We start from the raw sequence: 14,368 nt of genomic DNA, 5'->3' as shown, positions 1-14,368 counted from the left end.
AAGCTTCGAGGTAGACAGCCCAGAGACCTAGGGTAAAACCAAATACTACTGGAAAAAAAAAAAAAAACCAATTAACAACAAAATGACTCTCCTGATAATATTCTGCTATCCTCATAGATTGGTACCTTATTCAGCCATGACCAGAGAAGCTTCCTCCTGCAGCAGATGGGAGCAAATACAGAGAACCACAGCCAGACAATGTGCAGAAAGAATGAGACCTTGGAACACACACAGCTCTAAATGGGCTGTCTCCATTAAATCCCTCCCCTCAGAGCTCAGGAATCCCTGAGGAAGAGGAGGCAGGTATAAAAGCCAGAGGGAATAGAGGACACCAAGAGAACAACTGACTCAACTAAGCAAGGCTCATATGAGCTCGCAGAGACTGCAGCAGCAAGCACAGAGTACTCGGGTCTACAACAGGTCCTCTGTGTATATGTTACAGCCCAGCTTAGTATTTTTATGGGACTTCTGAGCATCTGAACAAGTGGTTCTCTGATTCTTATGCCTGCTGTTGGGGCTCTTTTCCTTCTGTTGGTTTGCTTTATCCAACATATATGTAAAGGGTTTGTTTTATATTATTATCATTATTATTATCATTATTATATCTTTGTTATTTTGTTATGTCTGGTATCTCTTGGAAGCCTGTTCCTTTCTAATGAGACAGAAAGGTTGTGGATCCAGCGGGGAGGGGAGGTGGGAGGAACTGGGAAGAGTAGAGTCATGGGAAACTGTAATCAAGATACATTGTATAAGAAAAGAATCTGTTTTCAGTAAACAAAAAAGTAAATGTTCAAACTTCCTGTCAAAGACATTAAGAGAATGAGAAAAGGAAACAGACTAGGAGAAAATATCTGCAAATTACACAGTGATAAAGGTCAGGCATCCAACTTAGACAACTTACACAAACCAATTAATTGAAAATGCTGTTTATTTGTTGTAAAAAGTAACCTGGTAATAATGAGAATATTTTGGAAAAAAAAAAAAACCTTGAGTAAGTAGTAGTACAAACTGGGTATAATAAGTCATATGTCTACAATGCAGCACTCAAGAGGCAGAGGCAGACAGAGGCAAGTTCAACACAGTAAAAACTTGTCTTTAAAAAAAAAAAAAAACTGTCAGGGCTAGAGAGATGACTCAGCGGTTAAGAGCACTGACTGGTCTTCCAGATGTTCTGAGTTCAATTCCCAGCAACCACATGGTGGCTCACAACCATCTGTAATGGGATTTGATGCCCCCTTCTGGTGTGTCTGAAGACAGCTACAGTGTACTCATATATATAAGATAAATAATTATTTTTTTAAAAAATGGCAAGACAAAACAAAAATTTTAAAAAATTATTGCATATAATGCATTTAATACATACAGAATACAAATCAGTTATGTTTTTAATCAGACTTAATATATAATAACCTGGGAATTTGACTGTAAACAAGTTAAAAGGTAAAATTAAATTGCAGTGTAATGACTTTTCACATAACTATGTGAAAAAAAATTTCAAAGCAAAAGAAAATGCCATTTTTATTGCTAGAAGGAGAACAATAACATAGTTTGAGGGCCTTAGGTTCAGAACAAAGACAGACTATATTACACTGCATTTCCTTTACACATTAATGCATTGTTTGAACTTTAAATCAAATATAATTTTGATTCAAGAGAGGATGAATAAATAAGGAAGAACAAATTAAAACCAAGTATGTGTATAAATATGACAAAAATGAAATGCATCAGTCTGTATGCTAAGTTAAAGAAGAAATGGTCCAGTACCTGAACAAACCAACGCAGAACACTTAGACAAGCATTTGGTAATACACTCAATGTAGAGAAAGGAAAAAAATAAGCCGTAATATATACCACTAACCATGAGTTAGCACGGTTACAAGGAAACATAAGTAGGAGCCTGGGCTGGCAACATGGCTTGGCAGACAGAATCATGTGCTGCATAAGCCTGACAACACAAGTCCAATCAGAACCGACACAGTGCAAGGACAATGGACTCCCCAAACTGTCCTCTGCCTCTGCATACATGCCATGGCACACACATGTGCACACATATATAGTGATAATATAAAACAAAAGTCAAAGGGTACAAATAAGTCCAACAGTAGTCTATCAAGTACTGGCATAGACGGAGAGTAATGGGAGCTCTCCTTCACTGCTGTTGAAATAAATACAAAATAAAGAGTTCAGCAGCTGTTTATAAAGCTAAACAGAGTGTTACATGAAATCTGAAAATTGTGTTCCCATCTGATGTCCGTCACTCAAACACCTGCCCGTGAGTCTGCACAGCAGCATTGTTTATGATGGCACAAAGCCAGACGGAACTGTGATGTCACACTGTACTAGGGATGCTGTTCTGTGACCGAAATGAAAGAGCTGTTTATCTGAGGGACGTGGGTAAATCCTAAAGGAAACTGACTGTGTTCTCCACATGTGGTCTGGGATTGTGCTAAGTGAAAAACTCTGGTTTGAGAAGGTTATATATTATGTGAATACATTTGTAGAGTTTCTGGAAAAGACAAAAACTACACAGACAGAAAACTAGCCAGTTTTTGCAAGGGTTTTCAGAAGGGTAGAGGGCTGACCAGGTACAGCACAGATTATTTTCAGGACCAAAAATCTATCTTATTTATTAGTGTTATAATAAATACATATTACCAAGGACCATAGATTTTCACAACATAAAGATTAATTACCAAGGACCATAGATTTTCACAACATAAAGAATACCTACCAATGTATTTTAAAATTCAAGATTTAAAAAAAATCAAGAAGAGGGTGGGTTGCAGCACAGATCCAGAAGGCAGCAAAGGAACTTAACCACATTATAAAGGAAGGAGGGAAGCTCATGGAGGGAGTGGTGGGAAAGCCGTGCAAATCACTTCGGGAATGAATGGGAACTGCTGGAGACAAGGAACCATCCACGTGTACTAGTTCTGCTTCTACAGAGGACAAGCTAGCAATCCTAACTCTGTCTCGTGTACACCGAGACACAGAACACAAGTGAAAAGATGGCAAATGGAGGGCAACCCAGAGCGTGGACTAGGAAGTTACAGGTGAGTAAGGAGGAAGTGATCCATGGCTGCAGCCATGGCACTGTGGGGAACTCCTGCTAAGCCGATGGAGTGCTCTCCCTTATCTGCAAAGACATGTTTCCAGGTCTGTCAGTGAATGCCTGCAACCATGCACAGTAATGACTACAGATGTCCTCTACTCTTCTTAATGCACGCACATTTACTATGGAATAATTTATAAAATAGGCAAATAAGATATTAACAATAACTAATAAAATAGGACGATTGTAACAATAGATTGCTAATAGTTATGTAACTGTTTCAAAATATCTTACTACATTCTAGCTACTATGTTAGACAATACAATGCCTGCATGATTAGATGAAGTGAGGTGAAGGACACAGGCATTGTGATGCAGCCATTAGCCTGCTGCACAAAGGGACACATGTACTGCTATATAATTGAACAGGAGTCCCTGTGGTGGCCTATGAGTAAGTGACTAATGAGTAGGTGGCATTCACAGCATGGATCCACTGGACAAAGGGATGACTCATGGCCAGGGCAGGAGAGACTAGAGTGCAAGACTGGATCATGTTGCTCAGAATGGCACACAATGTAAAATTTACAATTTTTTTTAGTTCTGGAATTTTTCCACTTCATATTTTCAAACCATGGTTAACTAGATAACCAAAGCCATGGAAAGCAAAATGACAAATAAGAGATCACTGCAGTAGAGGCATATATTTGTGTGTATGTGTATGTATGTATGTATGTGTGTGTGTGTGTGTGTGTGTGCATGTGTATGTGTGTGTATAACTCTGGTCACAGTCAGTTATCTGAAAGCAATGAAATGTTGCTCTGATATGCTTATATCATTTCATTGCTTCATGAGCATATCAGAGCAAATCTAGTTTCTAATACCATTCTCCAGAGAAGGGACACAGGAACCCTTGTTGAACTGACTCTTTTTAGGGCTAGAGCAGGGAATAGTCAAGATAAGCCTAGATTATCCTGTAGTGCTACAAAGTGGGTAAGAACTCAAAACTCTAGCCCAAGAATGTCAAAGAGCGGGAGCCAAATGAAAGCATGCTTGATGGCAAAGCTGGGGCAGAGGGCAGAGGGCAGAGGGCAGAGGGCAGAGGGCAGAGGGCTGAGGGCTGAGGGCTGAGGGCTGAGGGCTGAGGGCTGAGGGCTGAGGGCTGAGGGCTGAGGGCTGAGGGCAGAGGGCAGAGGGCAGAGGGCAGAGGGCAGAGGGCAGAGGGCAGAGCAGAGCTGCCGACTCTGGCCAGCAGCAATATCCCCTACATGCACAGCTATAAATTCAGGTCATTTGTGTTACAGTTTACCAACTCTTGATAATATAAAATTATGTCATTGTGCTGGTATAGTTTTTGCAAAGCAGGAGAAAGCCACATACAGAAGTAAAGGTTCAAGGGGAGGCAGACATGTTCAGAAAGAAAGAGACCATGTGACAGGCACACATGAACCAATTCAATCTGATAAATACTTGAGCCCTTGACAGGCACCACAAAAACCATGGTATGCAGGGTAGTGGAGCACAAGGATGAATAAAATAGTCTTTGTCCTTTAGGAAGTGTGTGCTTAGTAAGAGGGATACAAGAGTACATCCTGGAATTAACAAGTGCAGATACTCTAAGGACTGTTGTAAGCAAGGGAAGAGCATTCAAGAATAAAGGCTAGCCTACAATAGGCTGCACTGGGCTCTAGGGTCTCTTCGTCACATGTCTAACACTGACTTTAAGGTAATATGTCATTTTCTTTAATCTGTGAGTGTGCAGACACACATGTACCAGAGTATACGAGTGGAGATGAGAAAAGAAACTCAGGTATGGTTCCTTGCCTTCCACCTTGTCTGACACAGTCTTTTGTTTACTACTAGCTATGCCAGATTAACCAATCTGTGAGCTATCATGATTTCTTGACTCCAGCTCCCCATCCTGCTGTAGGAGCACTGAGATTACTGAAGTCATCCACCTGACCTGGGATCCAAACTCAGATCCTCATGCTTGCACTGTAAGCCTTACCCACATCTTAATTTTACAATACAAGAGTGTTGTTACTCTGTAATTTGAGATCACCTAGACAATTTTCTAAAAATAAACATTTAAAGGTCTAAATTTTTAATATAGAGAAAATTAGTTCAACTTGATTTCTGTGTTCACTTATTTAAGTTGATTTGTCTGTCAAGAACTCTACACTGATCTAAGTAATAGTACCTCAGAAAACAAATGGGAGGTATAGGCAAGCTAGAAGTACAATTATTCTGCCACACATTTATATCAATTTAAATTATTATGGGCATTCACCCTTCAAAAAAATCTACAAATTATCAGTAGCATCTGCTTTCTATATTTTGAACCATGTCATCATAGAGAAGGATATAAATGACAATACTTTCCCCAAGTGTATCAGATCAAGCATAGCTAATTGCAGAGAGAAAGACTCTCCCCGGTGGTTGGTCCTTATCATCTTTGTTTAAAAAGCTTCTTCTCAAAAGAAAGCAAACACTGAACTAAAGTCTGCAATTCGGTACAGTCCTTTGCCTCACACCATCAGGCAGGAACAAGATAGTGACAATAGGACCTTTACAAATCAGGTACACAGACTCCCATGACTGAAACTAGCTCAGCTACTGGGCAGAAAGAAAGATATAGCAGCAGATTAATAGTGTTCAACAGGACACAGAGAAGTAAGCTTATTCAAGGATGCTGCTGACTCAAAGAGCCAGAAAAATGAGAAGCGTTCAGCATACGATGATGATGATGATGATGATGATGATGATGATGATGATGATGACTTATCTACTTAGGACAATCAGCATACAGAAATCTCATGTAAGAGGAGTTGGGAAAGATATATACCAGCATTCACTATGGCATATTATTTTGGCAATACACTAAAATATGAAAAATCAAGGTATAATGCTACAAAACTATCTAGAATTCAAAAAAGTCAAATATAAAATTCTATCTATGGAGGATAAATGTAATGTGCACAGGAAAGGGCTTGCTGGGCAGCAGCTGGCCACAGCTCTCACTTGTCCTCTGCCTGCCTTTTGTCCAGTGAGACCACACCCATGCTTCATCTGTACCTCTGGTTTCTCTGATGTTCTAAGCCCCAGCTCTGAGGGGCAGCAGCAATCCAGAGGTCTGAGCCAACCTTCCTTCCCCTCCACCCTAGCCTGAGACTACAGGGCCAGCTCTCTCCTTTGGATACAGAGGATTCTGAATAAAGACCTAGAGCTGAGCAGTAGCCAGTCTGCAGTAACCATAAACTCCAGTGAGAGACCTGCAATCTGGCCACAGCAAGGGCTAGGCAGGCAGGAAATGCTTCTGGGAGCCCCAAAGCTAGGAAATGCCAGGTAGGGCAATTTTTCTCAATTTACTCTGGCTACAGGGCTTGACTCGGTCCTGTGCTGCCTCCTCAGTCATGGCACCCAGCCTGAGGCTGGACCCACATATGCCAAAGGCAGTATGGAGACGACCTGTATAGAATCTGGCAAGCTCCGCCTACCTTTATTCTCCAGATGGGTGCTGCCTGCTTAAACATTTTAGACAAAGTTCAAAGCTAACAGGGCAGCCGTTAGGATTCGGTTTTTCACCTGGGCATTTAGCGTTTGTATTTCTTTTTTTGTTTTTTCAAGACAGGGTTTCTCTGTGTAGTCCCTGGCTGTCCTGGAAATCACTATGTAGACCAGGCTGGCCTCGAACTCAGAAATCCTGCCTGTCCTCTGCCTCCCAAGTGCTGGGATTAAAGGTGTGCGCCACCACTGCCTGGTTAGCTTTTGTATTTCTTAAGTCACAACTTTGATACAAAGTTAATGTTTGAAAAAGCAAATTCTCCTTTTAAATTTAGGTTAATAATTCACACAGATGGAAGCAACAACTTGTAGCTTGTGACCAAGTCTGTTGAATACTATGGAAACGAGGCAGTCTGATGCTATCCTATGCTAGGCACTTGTGCTCAACAAACAACCCTGGAATTCAGAAAAAGGGGAGGAGGAAAGAAAAGAAAAGATAAGATTCCTCACGTTTCTACATTTTACTCTACATAATTTCTTTATGTTTTAAGATGATTGAACTAGTTTTTGAAAGTTAGTCACCTTTCTTCAAAAGTTCAAAATGACCTAGATAGCTCAAAACACCATCCCTTCTTACAATGGGTTAAAACTACTCAATGGCTGGGCTCCAGCTCACTGACACAGTACCTGTCTAACAGGCGCAGGCTCTGGATTTGGTTTCTAGCATGTAAGTGTGAGTGGGGACAAGGATGATACACTTAACACGTACACAGCCAAGGCAGACAATGAGGGTGGTAGACTCAAACCTGCAGGCGGTCAGTGTTGTAGACTACGCTCTTGTACTAAGCCCAGTAGGCCTGGCCCAGGCCCAGGCCCAGGCCCATCAGGTTGTCAAACAAAATCCATAAGGAACCAGTCTTCCAAACAGAAGAAGAGGGATAGAAGCCAATCAGAAGGAATATAGTCTGCCTGAAATGGAATGATACACAAAATCCCATTCTAAACCTGCAAGTTACCGGTAGTTATGTCCAATGACCAATCTGGCTTTCCTCCTTTGTCTACCTCTAACGCAGCCTCTCCCACTAGCTTGAGCTATAGGAGCACCTTTAAATAGGATGCTTCTAGATTAAAGAATTTCTAGCAGAGTCAACTACATCTGGGAAACATTAGAAGAAAAGTACAGTGTTGATTAGGTCTCTGATTAAATCTCCCTTCAGGGGTGCCGCCAAAAGAACCCCACTGTCTCCAGACTAAGAAAGTGGAAATGGGGCGAGAGTTAATGAAAGAACAAGAGAAGAGTCTTTTATTCCCGGGTCAGCAGTTGAGGTTTCTGAATCTGTCCTGTGCAGTAATTTAGTAAGGGGAGCCTTCTAGTTCCAACTCTAGCAACGGAGCAGCTGCTAAACAGAACTGAGGCATGGGAGTAAGGAGCAAGCTGATTTGCCACGGATCATCAAATTAAAAACTAGGTCACAAAATATAATACACAGGCTAGCGAGGTGGCTCAGTGGCATAAAAGTGGTTGTCCCTTCAGCCTGCTGACTTAAGTTCCGTCCCTGGATCCCACTGTTGTAGGCGAGAAACAACTCCTAAAACATGTAACTCTAACCTAACACATGTACCCATGACATGCGTGTACCCATATTCTACATGCACACCACAGTAATAATACAGTTTACATACACAGATACATACTAGAGAGTACACTTTCACTCTACATATAACACACAGATAAAGACTGGAAGAATGCACAACAAAAATTAAGAATTGATTATAGAGTTTTATGTTCTTTTCTGATTAATGATTATTTTCAAAATTTGATTATATATTTTATCTTTGAAGAAAAATATTTTATTTATAAAACATGATTATATTATACTTCATACTTTTGGGGAAGCAGTATTGGGAACAAAATAAAATAAAACCAGAGCCATGACATGATTTTTTAAAAAAAAGGCAATTAATCCCTAAAACAGAAGACTCAAAGCAATGATGAAAATATAACATCTCTAGAACCAGGTATTTAAAACAAGTAGTAAATAAGAACTATCGAAGTCTTACTTGGCAAAGCTATGAATCTAAATGGAAAATGTTTCCATAAGTAGGTGACATCAGAGTCCTTAAATACATAGGAATTTGTCCTGAGGTAGGTACATTTAAACCATTATACCTGGTACACAGTAAGTATTCAAAAATTTTGGATGAATATGTTCTGAATTCACATATAGGAGAGGTAAGTGGTAAAAGGGTTGGTAAAAGTTCTAACTGCAAAATGGAACAGGTGTGTATAGAACAATGTTACTTGAACTATAATGAATAGAAATAACTCAGACCTTTAAAAATGACATCATTTCCTTCCTGTGATTATTTGTGGGTTTTCTCTTAACTTGCCTTCATCTATGGTGGCCAGCTACCTTTGCTATATAAAAATTACAGCATTCAAACAGGAAGTCTGGTCAAAAGACTTATACTTATCCACTCCCAGAAAGATCCAAAATAAATGAGGTATTTTGTATCAGCCAGATCCAAGCTATGTAGATCTGCCACTAAAAAAGTCCTCAACTAAGAAACTACCTCTTTTTTTTTTTTTTTTTTTTTTTTTTTTTTTTTTTTTTTTTTTTTTTGAGATACCATTTCACCCTAGCCACAACAGCTGCCATCAAGAAAACAAAAAACAATGAATGTTGATGAGAATACAAGGAGGGAAAGGAACCCTTCCAAGGTTCTACTCTTGATGGAAATATAAGCCACCCATCATGGAAACCAGTATGAGCTGGTTATATCAACCATTTCTGGGTATATCAAAGTATGCTTACCACAGAAATACCTGCATATCCAGGTTTACTACTGGACACAACGCCCAGTTACTAAACCAATCTTGGTGCCACCAATAAAGGAATGGGAAAAAAACTGTGATGTCTGAGAGAAATAGATAGATCTGGAGATCACCATCCTAAATGAAACAAGCCAACTTCCATGGAGAGGAGTCACTTACATACTCTCATATGGAGCATCTAGGGATGGGGACTGGGAAGGCCATGAAACTAAAGGATCCATTAGAGGTGTGGAAGAGGAAAGTGGGTAAGAAAGGAAACAGACGGGGTGAATATGACCAAGTGTATCACATATATATCACATGTATATGATATATATATGGTAATGTCATACTAAAACACACTAATGGAGAAAAAACATAAGAAAAATTTAAAATTGTAATAAACTAAGAGTTCAAGCTGTTAGGTTCTAAAGCATAGTTAAAGAATAATCTAAATAAACATATACTAATATATCCACTGACAAGGGCACAATGCAAAAAAAATTTTTTTTTAAATTAAGGTTTTGGGGAAAACTGAATACCCATATGCAAGAACAGAGACAAAAAAGTAAAAAAGGAAGAAAGGAAAAGAACTCAAAGCTGGGCACGGTAGTGCATTCCTTTAATCTTAGCACTCTAGAGGCAGAGGCAGGAGATTTCTGTGAGTTCAGGGCTAGCCTGGTCTATATAATGAGTTCCAGGACAGCCAGAGCTATATAGTGAGACCCTATCTTAAAAAAAAAAATCGAAACATATCAGAGACTTAAATGGAAGCTGTGAATTGTGTGGCTAGAACTGTAATTCCTAGATTACATTATGGTGGCTATCAGTGTGTCAAAGAAAGTGCAGGTATGAATGAAGAACAGGGGCTGGAGAGATGGCTCAGTGGTTAAGAGCACCGGCTGCTCTTCCGGAGGTCCTGAGTTCAATTCTCAGCAACCACATGGTAGCTCAGAGCCATCTGTAACGGGATCTGGTGTGTCTGAAGGCAGCTAGAGTGTACTCAAATACATTAAATAAATAAACAAATAAATAAATAAATCTTAAAAAAAAAAAAAGAATGTAAACAGGACACTCAGGAGACACATGCATTGCTCTTAGCATTACAGAGAAAAGTAGGGGCAGTTCCTCAAAACACAAACACACAAGGTCTGAGTATTTACACAAAGTTTGTCAAAAGAGCTATGTGTACTTCCATGCTCACTGTATATTACTCACAGTGTACATATGCATATACACACACATATATATACATATATACACATATGTATATATGTACAAATACATACACATGCATATATACAACCACACACATATATACATACATATATATATATGCACAAGGGAAAATTGCTGTTCTGACTTTAAAAGAAGGAAATCCTATCAATTTCAACACGATGGCTGGAAGTAGAAAACACAATGGTAAGGAAGTGAGCCGAAGAGAAAATACAACAGAGGAGAACAGAACAGTAGTCAGACAGGTTGTGGGGAAGATTGGGGAGTGGAGAGATGATTGTCAGAAGGAATGCTAGAAAACTTCCAACAGTAGAAATAGGGTTTCCCCTCAGTTGTACAGCATTATGAGTACACTTAATACTAGTATGATGTATGTTTCCAAATTGCCAAATTTCACATGTTCTCACCATGAAAAATGAAACAGTGGATGCTAATTTATTTCACACCACAGTCACAAATCATAACATAATTTTATATAAAAACATATAAAATTATAAATTGTCAATTTACAATAATTTGTAGAACAAAATCTCAGAGGAATGGAGATAATAGCATGTTGGTAGAGTACTTCCCCAGTGTGTGCAAGGTCCTGGGTTCTATCCCCAGTACTGCAGAGAATATACAAACAAATAGCGACATCAGCCAAACGAGGTACCTGTGGTAATTAGTGTTTAAAAAATGAAATCCAAGGAAAGGGGTGTGCGTGTCTGTATGTGTGTGTGTGTCTGTGTGTGTGATAGAAGTTAAGCTGAAGAATATTGGCGTTTCATGGAAGAATTTCAAAATTATGTCTCTTCTAAAACATTTTAGACCTGGGAAATCCTTAATTATATTCTTACTTATTTTCCTTCAATCCTCTATTCTCTGACATACAATGTATTTTTACTGACACTTATGTGTTTAAGACTTTCATAACATATTACTTGACCATGTTAGTTTTGTGGATGTTAGTTAGATTTATCACAATCTACAAATGCATGGCTTTATTTAGTGTTTTCTTCATATATTAATTTTTATAAGACCAGGCATCTTGAAGAGTCTCTTCATATCACCAATATTAAAGGCCTGAAACATAAGTGTTCATAAATATTTACAGAGACACTAAACATAATGATTTTGGTCATGGGAAGCAAAACATGAGAAGATCTAGATGGTTATTTTTGCCTTTAGTTTTCTCAGAATCTTTTAAAAACGACCCATTATTTTTAAAGGAATTTTTTAGTATCTCACATATAGTAAATCCTCTATAAATGTATCTTTTTGTAAATAAAAAATCTTCGTAAGTATTACAGAGGGATTAGAATTATAAACATGTCCTAGAGAGTGAAAGAAATAATGTTAACAAAAAGATAATTTAGTTAGCACTCTACTGGGGCTGTAATGTGCTGTTTTATATGAAGGCCACAACTCTGAAGACACTGTTCCCATCTAAAGGTGAGGTAAAAACAAGAGAGAAAAGTCACTGCTCCAAGGTCATAACTAGAAAGTGTCACAATCGGATTAGCGTACCAATCTTTCCTTAAATCCAAACCCATGTTTTTTGTTTGTTTGTTTGTTTTTAATCTCATGTTGCTTCTACAGAAACAGAAAAATGAAATACTAGCTTTATCATTAATCTAGTCAATGCATCACGTTATCTAGTTAATACCAACAAAGAGCCGGCTTATTTTTCTACTTACATCATTTTAAGAAGAGGAAACATAAACATACATATTTTGATTGAAGTTGAAGTGATATGAGAAATGAAAGAAATATTCACTAACAAAGATGATTCATAGAAAATATTTCAAGGGGTGTACTGTCAAACTCCCTCCCCCCATACTTTGTACTTTGGGGGGAAAAAAACCTTTGGGCTGGGGGGCATATTTTGGTTTGAAAAAAAGTTGAAATGTACTTTTAAGAGAACAGTAATTTGAAATTTATCCTCAGGATAAGTTTTAGGTTCCCCCCCCCCCCCAGATTTAGAATTCTGAAGTTCAATCTCACCTGAGAATGTTCTAAATTTACGTGACATCAGGGGCATCGAGAATAATGATAGAGCAAAATAAACATCACACACATCATTTTGTTAGACTGGTGATGTTACTGGTAAATTGTGACTTTTACTTTTCTTCATAGGGTTTAACAGTGATTTACATTGACCTTTTTTAAAAAAACATATTCAGTAGTGCTCAAAGAAGATCATATAAAAAGAGAGAGCTATTTGATAGTGCTCTCTCAATTCTCTTGGATTCCACCAACAAAGGATTTTCTTCTGATGAAAACCGTCCTCCCTTAAAAGGGAATGGGAGTACCTGCTTGAGATGGGGGAATTTGGGTCTCCAGGACTCAATGCTATGAAAGCACTGGAATCTGGTTAGGAATTAGTTATTGCTAAGATGGGCTATGGACTACCAAATGGGAATCATCTGTGAGGTTTAAAATTTGAAATTTGTGAGGCAAATTTCAGGCTGGTCCCAGTTTTTCTCCAAGACCTGGGTATCCACACTTTTTAAAAAGCCACAGGTGGAATTCCTGGGTACAGAGAAATTTCGCTACAACTGAACAGGAAATCCAGAAACCACAGGGTGGTTTGGGAGCCATACATTCGTGTTTACATCCTATTTCTTTCCGTTAACAGCTCTGATTGTGGCAAATCACCCGAGCCTTCCGTTCTCTCAGAGGGAAAAACAAAACAACAACAACAATAACAACCTGGAATGACACTTTGTTGTTAAAATCAAATACGATTATGCTGTGTGCAGCTTGGGGGCTGGGGAGTGATGTAGAAGCGGATGTGTACATGTTCACACAGCTTAATAGTGTCCGCCATGCTAACAGCTTCTCAGGTTCTTTCGGCTCGCAGTCAATAAATGATAGTTTGTGTTCAGTTTTTAGCATAGACAACTCTTGCTGGAATATCTGATCAGCTATTTCTCTAAAGCACTGGTTCTCAAGCTTCCTCCCCCTTCATCACCGCCCCACTTCTCCCTCTCCTCCCTGGGCCTTCTTTGTTTCCTATATTTTCTTTTTCATTAAAATTTAATACCAACAGGTACGGTGTGTATCTATGTTGTGATCCTCTGAAAGGCCACAAACCCTGTATTATATAAGAACACACACAGACAGACACACGAGGGCAGGGACATCAATGTTGAGAATGCATGTCAGAGAAAAAAGTGACTTGGTCAAGGTCAAGTGATTCATTTACTGGCAGAATTGGGTCTGAATTAGGGATCACCAAGTGGTAGTCTGACACCGTAACCTTGTGACTGTCTTGTCTGGTTTATTTGTAATGAAAAAAACTGGTTGCTAAAATTTCTAATCAAGAGATTTCAACTAAAACACCCAAGCAAGCATCCAGCTGCTCACGAGAAATCGGAGTGTCGCAGCACTTGACAAGACAGAGGGGCGCCTGGTGGCCCTGGTCCCCCGCCCCGCCTCTAGGGATGCGCCTCCAAAACGCCTCCCTGGATAACCCGCCGCGTAAGGACAACCGTCTGGGGACCGCTCGGCGGGCGCCTAACTGGCTGCGGACTCCGAACCTCTTGGCGCGCTTCGCTCTCCGGCTTCGGAGCCCTGGAGCCGGCGGGTCGGTCTCACACGTCTGGGGCCGGGAGGCGCGGGCGGAGAGGACCGGCCGGCCCAAGGCGCTGCTCCGGTTCCGCGGCGCCGGCCTGCCCACCGGCAGCCGGGCCCGGCCTCCCCGCCGCGCCTCTGAGCAGGGGGACTCCCCGCCGGGCGCGCCACACAACGTCTCCCTCTGGCGCGCGCACGGGCCACTCC

The 14,368-nt window shown here is 40.0% G+C and overlaps 1 protein-coding gene across 3 annotated transcripts in view; it reads right to left on the bottom strand.

The window, feature by feature from the left end:
• Ptpdc1 (protein tyrosine phosphatase domain containing 1) overlaps positions 1-14,342 on the bottom strand; it is a 46,579-nt gene extending 32,237 nt beyond the window's left edge. The window contains exon 1 of one of the 3 annotated variants that reach the window (XM_034510706.2): positions 14,128-14,342. The gene's annotated coding sequence lies outside the window, so the exon portion shown is untranslated. Of the gene's footprint in view, positions 1-125; positions 268-14,127 lie in introns of those variants that run through there. The other 2 variants (XM_076939071.1, XM_076939070.1) reach the window with 2 other exon arrangements.
• Between the last annotated feature and the right edge of the window lie 26 nt (positions 14,343-14,368).

This window comes from Arvicanthis niloticus, chromosome 8 (assembly GCF_011762505.2).
Source record: "Arvicanthis niloticus isolate mArvNil1 chromosome 8, mArvNil1.pat.X, whole genome shotgun sequence".
Taxonomy (NCBI): Eukaryota; Metazoa; Chordata; class Mammalia; order Rodentia; family Muridae; genus Arvicanthis; species Arvicanthis niloticus.
The sequence above is the reverse complement of the archived record's forward strand: the minus strand, read 5'-3'. Positions and strand labels throughout refer to the sequence as shown.